Here is a 7,673-nt window from a genome sequence, read left to right as displayed (position 1 = left end):
AATTCCTTGGGCTGAGACGATTGTCAAAGGCTGGAGCAATGTTAAACTACGGTATGTATTGACATTACCACCATTAATCAGACTGTATTGTACCCTACCAGGTTAGAAGTACAGTTTATGATGAAGCAGAGATCAAGCAATGCTTGGTTATAAGAATAACATGGTATCTTGTTGCCAGAAAACCACATTTTGGAAACATGCCAGCCGAGAAACTCGTAGCCCGATGAATCAGGCAGTGACTGAACAGCTTCATACTCACAGTGAATTGATAAGACATAAAAACCAAACAAAAATTCCTAATTGAGCTGATGCCCATTTTATATACTTGGAAATGGAGCTTGCATTTATGATTCCTCGTCCACCTTTTAGGGTTTTAGACCTGCTTGCCTCTCTGATGGATATGATTACTTCATGCATTTGGAAATCTCCTACTTGAACAAATGACCAGAGAATTGTTGCAGCACCACTTCTCCATAATATACTACAGTGCAGGACATTGTGAACAGCTTGTTTCAAAACCAATATAATAACCTGAACTGTTCAAAATGGAACCCCCGTGCACACTGTGGGCTTTATACCGGCACAATGCAGGCTCACATGCTCCCTATGCATTTTGGGTCCTCTAGGCATGGTGTTGCATAAACCAGCCCCTGTAATCAGATGGCCCTGCATGAAGTGCTTTTTCAGTACAACATTAAAGTAGGGGACTTCTAAGTGCAGAGTGTAACTTAGGCACACTAAGAAAGGGTGATCTCCTGCCTGATGATGGCTGTATAGTCCCAGTCCTCCCCATAAGGATTGGTGCAGAACAAAGCTGGTGTAGCTACATTTCTCCCACTTAACACCAGTGATAGGGCTACATTACTCAGACTGATCATCAAAGATAAGGTTTCCACATTCCGAAAACTGACCACTAGTTATGGGCATACATTTTCCACACTGACAACCAATGATGGGGCTACATTACTCCCACTGACCACTAGTGATGGAGTTACCCTTCTCCATCTGACCTCCAGTGATGGGCCTACATTTCTCCCACTGACCGCCAATGATGGGGCTGCATTCCTGACACTGACCCCTGTTGGGGTACATATTCTGACCACCAATGGTAGGACACTATATTCTGATCACTAATGACAGGGCACTAGTGCAGAGCTTTCTAGCACCCTGCAATTTACCACAGCCACTATCATGTGAAATGATCTCCTGCCCAATGGTGCCTGTATAGTCCCAGTCACGACATCCCTACAAGGAGTGGCACTGGGACATTCAGACTGCAAGGTAAGCACCACTGAACAACAATAGGGCTATATTTCTCTAACTGAAAATCAATAATGGGGCTACATTACCCTGACTGACAGAATATTGTGCCCCAATGATGGGGCACAATATTCTGACCACCAGTGATAGGTCACACTTTTTCCTACTCACCACTGATGCTGGGGCATGTATTACTCCCACTGACATTTCTTTACACTTGCTAACCACTGATACAGGGCAGGGGCATACAGTAACTATAAATCACAGTGCCCCATAGCAAATATTTTAAGCTAAAAATAGAAAATTAGATACACATTGTACAACTAATTACCATGTCAGGGGATAGAAGACTGAAGAGGACATGGTGATGATATTGAGGTAAGTATGGATGTGTGGAGGAGGGAGGGTGGCAAGGAGTGGCACTGGAACGCTGAGACTGCAAGGTAAGTGCCACTGAACACCAATGGAGTTACATTCCTCCAACTGAAAACCACTGATGGGGCTATATTCTTCTCACTGAACCCAATTATGGGGCACAAACATCCTGATCACCAATGATAGGGCACTCTTTCTTCTACTGACCACTGATGTTGGGGAGTTTATAAACCATATAATATGAGGTCAAACCTTAGGAGTTTCAATGTGTATGCAATCAGGCAGGCCCTTCTACTACATGGTTTTGGTAAACCTGAAGGAAAAACCCAGCAGACAAACTGATAGTGTGTATGGGGCTTCATAACCATGGTGGTTGAGGAAAGATGTGGTGGTGACCCGGGGCATTGCTAGGTCTACAAAAGATCTGATGCTAGAGCCCATAGCAGTGTAGTAAAGAAAGTCATACACTTGGCAGGCATACACCTGTAAATACAGTAATATATGTGTGTGTGTATATCCCCATAGAGCCCCCCTTACATCAGGGTCCCCAGAGAGCCACCCCTTACATCAGGGTCCTCAGAGAGCCCCCCTTACATCAGGGTTCCCAGAGAGCCTCCTCAGGGTCCCCAGAGAGCCCCCCACTTACATCAGGGTTCCCAGAGAGCCCCCCTTAAATCTGGGTCCCCAGAGAGCCTCTCCTTTAAATCAGGGACCCCAGAGAGCCTCTCCCTTAAAATCAGGGTCCCCAGAGAACCTCCCCTTTGCATCAGGGTCCCCAGAAAGCCCTCCACTTACATCAGGGTCCCCACAGTGCCTCCCCTCCCCTTGGGGACCCCTGCAGATACTCGAGGCTATGGGTCCCAGATTCGGGGCTATAGCCCCAAAAGCCACCCCCTAGCGACGCCACTGGTGGTGATGATACTGAGATAAGTACAAATGTGTAGGGAAGGAGGGTGGGTCTCTTTCAGCCATGGGGCGCAGAGAAAAAAGTAAAAGTGTACTTTGTTTAAAGATACACTTATTCATTAAAGAGACCTTAATCTAAGACTTACAAACCACTTTAAAAAGACACTGAATTCTTGCCATTGAGGGGCAAATTAACAAGATCTCTGCAAAGGGGCTCCCGCCCCAGTTACCTTAGCCTTGCTCCCTTACCACTCCTTCCTCCTCCACAGATGATGACACAACAGACAGCACTTACAGCATCAGGGGCCATGTAATCTCCTCTCCTTTGACTGTGCTCAGGTAAAAAAGCCAATTGCTAGGCCCAAGCCTTGTCACATGAGAGTGAGGATGACAGCACAGATCCCCACAGTTGCCAATAACTCAGATTTCAATGTGGCTGCAGAGAAGAAAGGATCCTCAAGTAAGCACTGACACAGTGAAAATAAGGGGTTGAGGAGGGCCCCTTTGCATAGACATTGTCATTTTGTTTTGTCATTTCTGTTTTGACATTATAACGTCTATTGAACTCTATTGTCATTTTTAATGCCATTTACCCTAATAATTTTGTTGCCCTTTGGTGAACTTCTTCTAATTCAACAACATCTTTCCTGAGGATTGGTGACCAAAATTGTTCTGCATTTATTAGACTGAACAAGTGGTTAGTAAAGGGTTAGACTTTTTGATTTACCTATTGAATATTTTGCTAGCTAGTTTCTACTGGGGAACACATGAAGATTGGTCCAAGCGTAAGATCTACAACTCCCTAGATAATACTGAGACTGAAAAGAGATTCTTGAGACAGTGTAGGTCAGTATTTCCTTCTCTTGATCCCTCTGTATGCCCCGAAGTGACATTTATCTTTTTTTTATTTTATCTCTTTTTATTTCCTAAAGAAGTAGATGGTTGTTTTGTGAGATATGTTGAGTCATCTTTATTGCTCCCCCAAACATACAGTATACCATAAAGCACAAGATATGTACAGTATTGAGAGTTAAGTGATGAATGTTAAATGATGAATATAGCTGCAAATATATTATCCTTAGCCAATAGGAGATACAGGTATAACAAAAGTGATGATATTATGTTGCATGAATTGTATATATTGCTTACAATGATGTCCACAATTGTTTTCTAAAAGATTTGAATGCATTTGCTTTTTGGCTGGATTTTGACAAAAATTTTGTATATGAATACCATATAAGTCCCCAGAATTCTATTCCTCTCTACATTAAACTGTCGTTCAGTACAAACTGCAGACAGGCTGAATGCTAACAAAGCTGAATTTACACTGCTGCAAGGCTTTAATTACAGCTCTCAAAGTATTGGGGGTACGTGAGGACTGAGGTTGTGAGGTTGAGAACCACTGATCTAGAGCAGCATGCCTAGACTAATAGCCATCCATCGAGGGATTTTGATGTTTGCATAACTTCTCTCAAGAATTAGCCCACTGCTTGCATCAGGGTCATGCTTTTCCCCACCATTCATCCAGGGAGCAGCCCTGACGTGAGGAAGTAAAGCCCTGAACTTCTTATGGGGATAGGAACAGAGGATTTGACCACCGCTTGCTCTCTTCCTTCAATGGACAATCCAGAGGGCCCGTTCTGGCTTTCAGGAGCTCTGGTAAAGCTAGTGCCTAGACCCCTTCCCTCGGCTGAGCCTACGTTATCCACTATGGGGATCTGCTTATGTATTCATCCAGTTGACTACTGCTGGAACACTGGCCTTCAAGCATGATCCCAGCCCCCGACACTCTGTGGGGTTGATTTACTAAAACTAGAGAGTGCAAGATTCTAACTTCAGCTTGTTCAATTAGGCTTTGTCAAAAAACCTGGAAGCTGATTGGTTTTTATGCAGAGCTGCACCAGATGTTGCACTCTCCAGTTTTACTAAATCAACCCCTTTGTGTCAGAACAGTCCAAATAATTTAGCTTCATGCACAATGGACATTTGCCTAGCTACTCTGGATACCTTAATTACAGGCAGGTGAAAAACAAGGCAGGAGGAAAAAATGCACCTAAAACCATATTAGGCAATGCATTTAGGCACATCAAGCATTTGGGTGTTCATTTATTCCCTTGACCAGAATATTTATTTATTCTGGCCACTGAAATGAATGAATGCATAAGAAAAGCAGTGTTTTTGACAACCAGCGTGCATGAGGCCTTTGAGTGGAAAGTCCACAATAGTAATGAGTGGAGTCATTTTGGCAAAACTGATTTACTTGCAAAAATAACAATTTGCAGTGTTTCTTTGTGAAAATTGGCTTGAAAAAAAAAAGACCCACATATAAGAAGGTTAGTGGGCTGTTTTGTGTTCATCCACCCCCACGAACTGAAACCTGTCCATGCCCAAGTTTTACTTTACCATAATACCATCAGGTCTTTTTATAATATAGAAGTATTGTGCCAGCCAAAAAACAATGTATGCTACCTAGAAAAGATAGGATTGACTTAGTAGGAACAAACAATATGGTTCCTCTTCCCTGACAGCACAGGGATTTGTGTGTTTATGCACCCAAATCCCCGTACTGGCACTCGTGCACACAATCACACGTGGCCGGCGGTGATCGTGCGCACTGGCCACGCGCATCGGGTCCCCCCAGGGGAGCCATTTTGCTGTAGTATATCTGCGTGAGCCAGTCGGGAACCGGTTAAAGAGACTCTGTCACATTGTAAAAGTTGCAGAGTAAAGAAATCTGTATGAGGAAAACTTACAGAACCCCAACTTCTACAGTGTAATGTTAGGGAAACGGTGTGGCATTCCTGCTGCAAAATCCAATTTCCGGGAACTATTGTGCCACTGGCTATAGTGGCAGCATTGATCATTGTATCCTAATGGTGGGACAGGCTCCCCGCTGTCAGAATACAATACCACAGTGGGAATGTGTGGATGGGGAAACCGAGGCATTTTCTTTCATTCAACTCGTTGGTTGGAAATCTAACTGGGAATACTATGAAATTTCAATCATTTGTTCTGTTCTTCGGCTGCTTTCAATTCAAAACCTCTGAACATCTTTCTTTACTACAGAGATCAACTGTCAGTGATGGAATTATACCCTCCTTGTGTATTGTCTCTAGAAGAATATACAGTGCCTTGCAAAAGTATTCCAGAGGCTGCAACACCTAAGCAAGAGGCACCACTAACCAAACACTGCCATGAAGACCAAGTAACTCTCCAAACAAGTAAGGAGCAATGTTGTTGAGAAGTACAAGTGTTAGAAGCCATGAAATCAGACCGAGACAGAAGTACAGTTAAATCACACTTGTTTAATAAAAAAAGTATAAAGAACAAACGTAGTCAAAACATAGTCAAAGTTCAGTAACCGGAACGGATCGTCAGCCAAGCCAGGAGTCAGGGATCAAAGCAGTGGAACAGCAAGCAGGATCTGTAGCCAGAAGGGATGTCAGCAAAGCCAGTATTTTTTACAGGAATGCAGGAGATAGTTTCTTGTGATGTGACCAAGGCGAAGGCAGAGCTCCTCTGGACAGGATGGCTTAAGTAGGCAGGACTGACGAGCAGGCTCATCAACAGCTGGGTAACTGTGGAGAGATATGGAAGCTGGCAATTAGCTGAAAGCTGAGCAGCCAGCACAGAGAAGAAAGGGCTGATCCCAGCCCTGACAACAAGTCAGGGTTAGGTTATAAAAAATCCAAATCTTTGATGAACCATAGGAGCACCATCAAATCAATCATAACCAAAGGGAAAGAACATGGCACAACAGCAAACCTGCCAAGAGACGGCCTCACACCAAAACTCACAGACCGGGCAAGGAGGGCATTAATCAGAGAGGCAGCAGAGAGACCTAAGGTAACACTGGAGGAGCTGCAGAGTTCCACAGCAGAGACAGCAGTATCTGTACATAGGACGACAATAAGCCGTATGCCCCATAGAGTTGGATTTATGAAAGAGTGGCCAGAAGAAAGCCATTACTTTCAGCAATAAACAAAATGGCACATTTTGAGTTTGCGAAAAGGCACATGGGAGACTCCCAAAATGCATAGAGGAAGGTGCTCTGGTCTGATGAGACTAAAATTTTACTTTTCGGCCATCAAAGAGAGCATTACGTCTGGCGTAATCCCAACAATCACATCACATCACCCAAAGAACACCATCCCCACCATGGTGGTGGCAGCATCATGCTGTGGGGATATTTTTCAGCAGTCAGGACTGGGAACCTGGTCAGAGTTGAGGGAAAGATGGATGTTGCTAAATACAGGGATATTCTTGAGCAAAACCTGTACCACTCTGTGTGTGATTTGAGGCTAGGACGGAGGTTCACCTTCCAGGACAATGACCCCAAACACACTGCTAAAGCAACACTTGAGTGGTTTAAGGGGAAACATGTAAATGTGCTGGAATGGCCTAGACAAAGCCCAGACCTCAATCCAATAGAAAATCTGTGGTCAGACTTAAAGAATGCTGTTCACAAGCGCAAACCATCCAACTTGAAGGAGCTGGAGCAGTTTTGCAAGGAGGAATGGGCAAAAATCCCAGTGGTAAGATGTGGCAAGCTCATAGAGACTTATCCAAATCGACTTGGAGCTGTGATAGCCACAAAAAGTGGCTCTACAAAGTATTGACTTTAGGGGGGGTGAATAGTTATGCACATTGACTTTTTCTGTTATTTTGTCATATATGTTGTTTGCTTCACGATAAAAAAAGACACCTTCAAAGTTGTAGGCATGTTCTGTAAATTAAATAATGCAAATCCTCAAACAATCCATGTTAATTCCAGGTTGTGAGGCAACAAAACACGAAAAATGCCAATGGGGTGAATACTTTTGCAAGGCACTGTAAAGCTGGAAACCTTGTTCAATCTAAATTGTTAAATGAATGGTGAATGGATCAACAGAATTATCTGAAAACCTGTTGTTAGGTTAAGTGATTCAGCTTTGCATTACATCACAGGTCAAATGAGGGAAAGGTTAAATATATGGCAAAGCCTATTTACACAAGTATGATCATTACATTATTAGTGTAATTATCTATATTTCTTGAGCAAACAGTATGTGCCACAGATTTATCTTACCAGGGGCATCAATGGCAGCAGTTGTTTATCAATGGTGTAGTGTTATTTTATTTTACCATTTATG

The sequence above is a fragment of the Lithobates pipiens genome, unplaced genomic scaffold (assembly GCF_037356315.1).
Source record: "Lithobates pipiens isolate NorthernLeopardFrog02 unplaced genomic scaffold, aLitPip1_a1.2 Scaffold_8, whole genome shotgun sequence".
NCBI lineage: Eukaryota > Metazoa > Chordata > Amphibia > Anura > Ranidae > Lithobates > Lithobates pipiens.
This window is presented reverse-complemented; position numbering follows the sequence as displayed.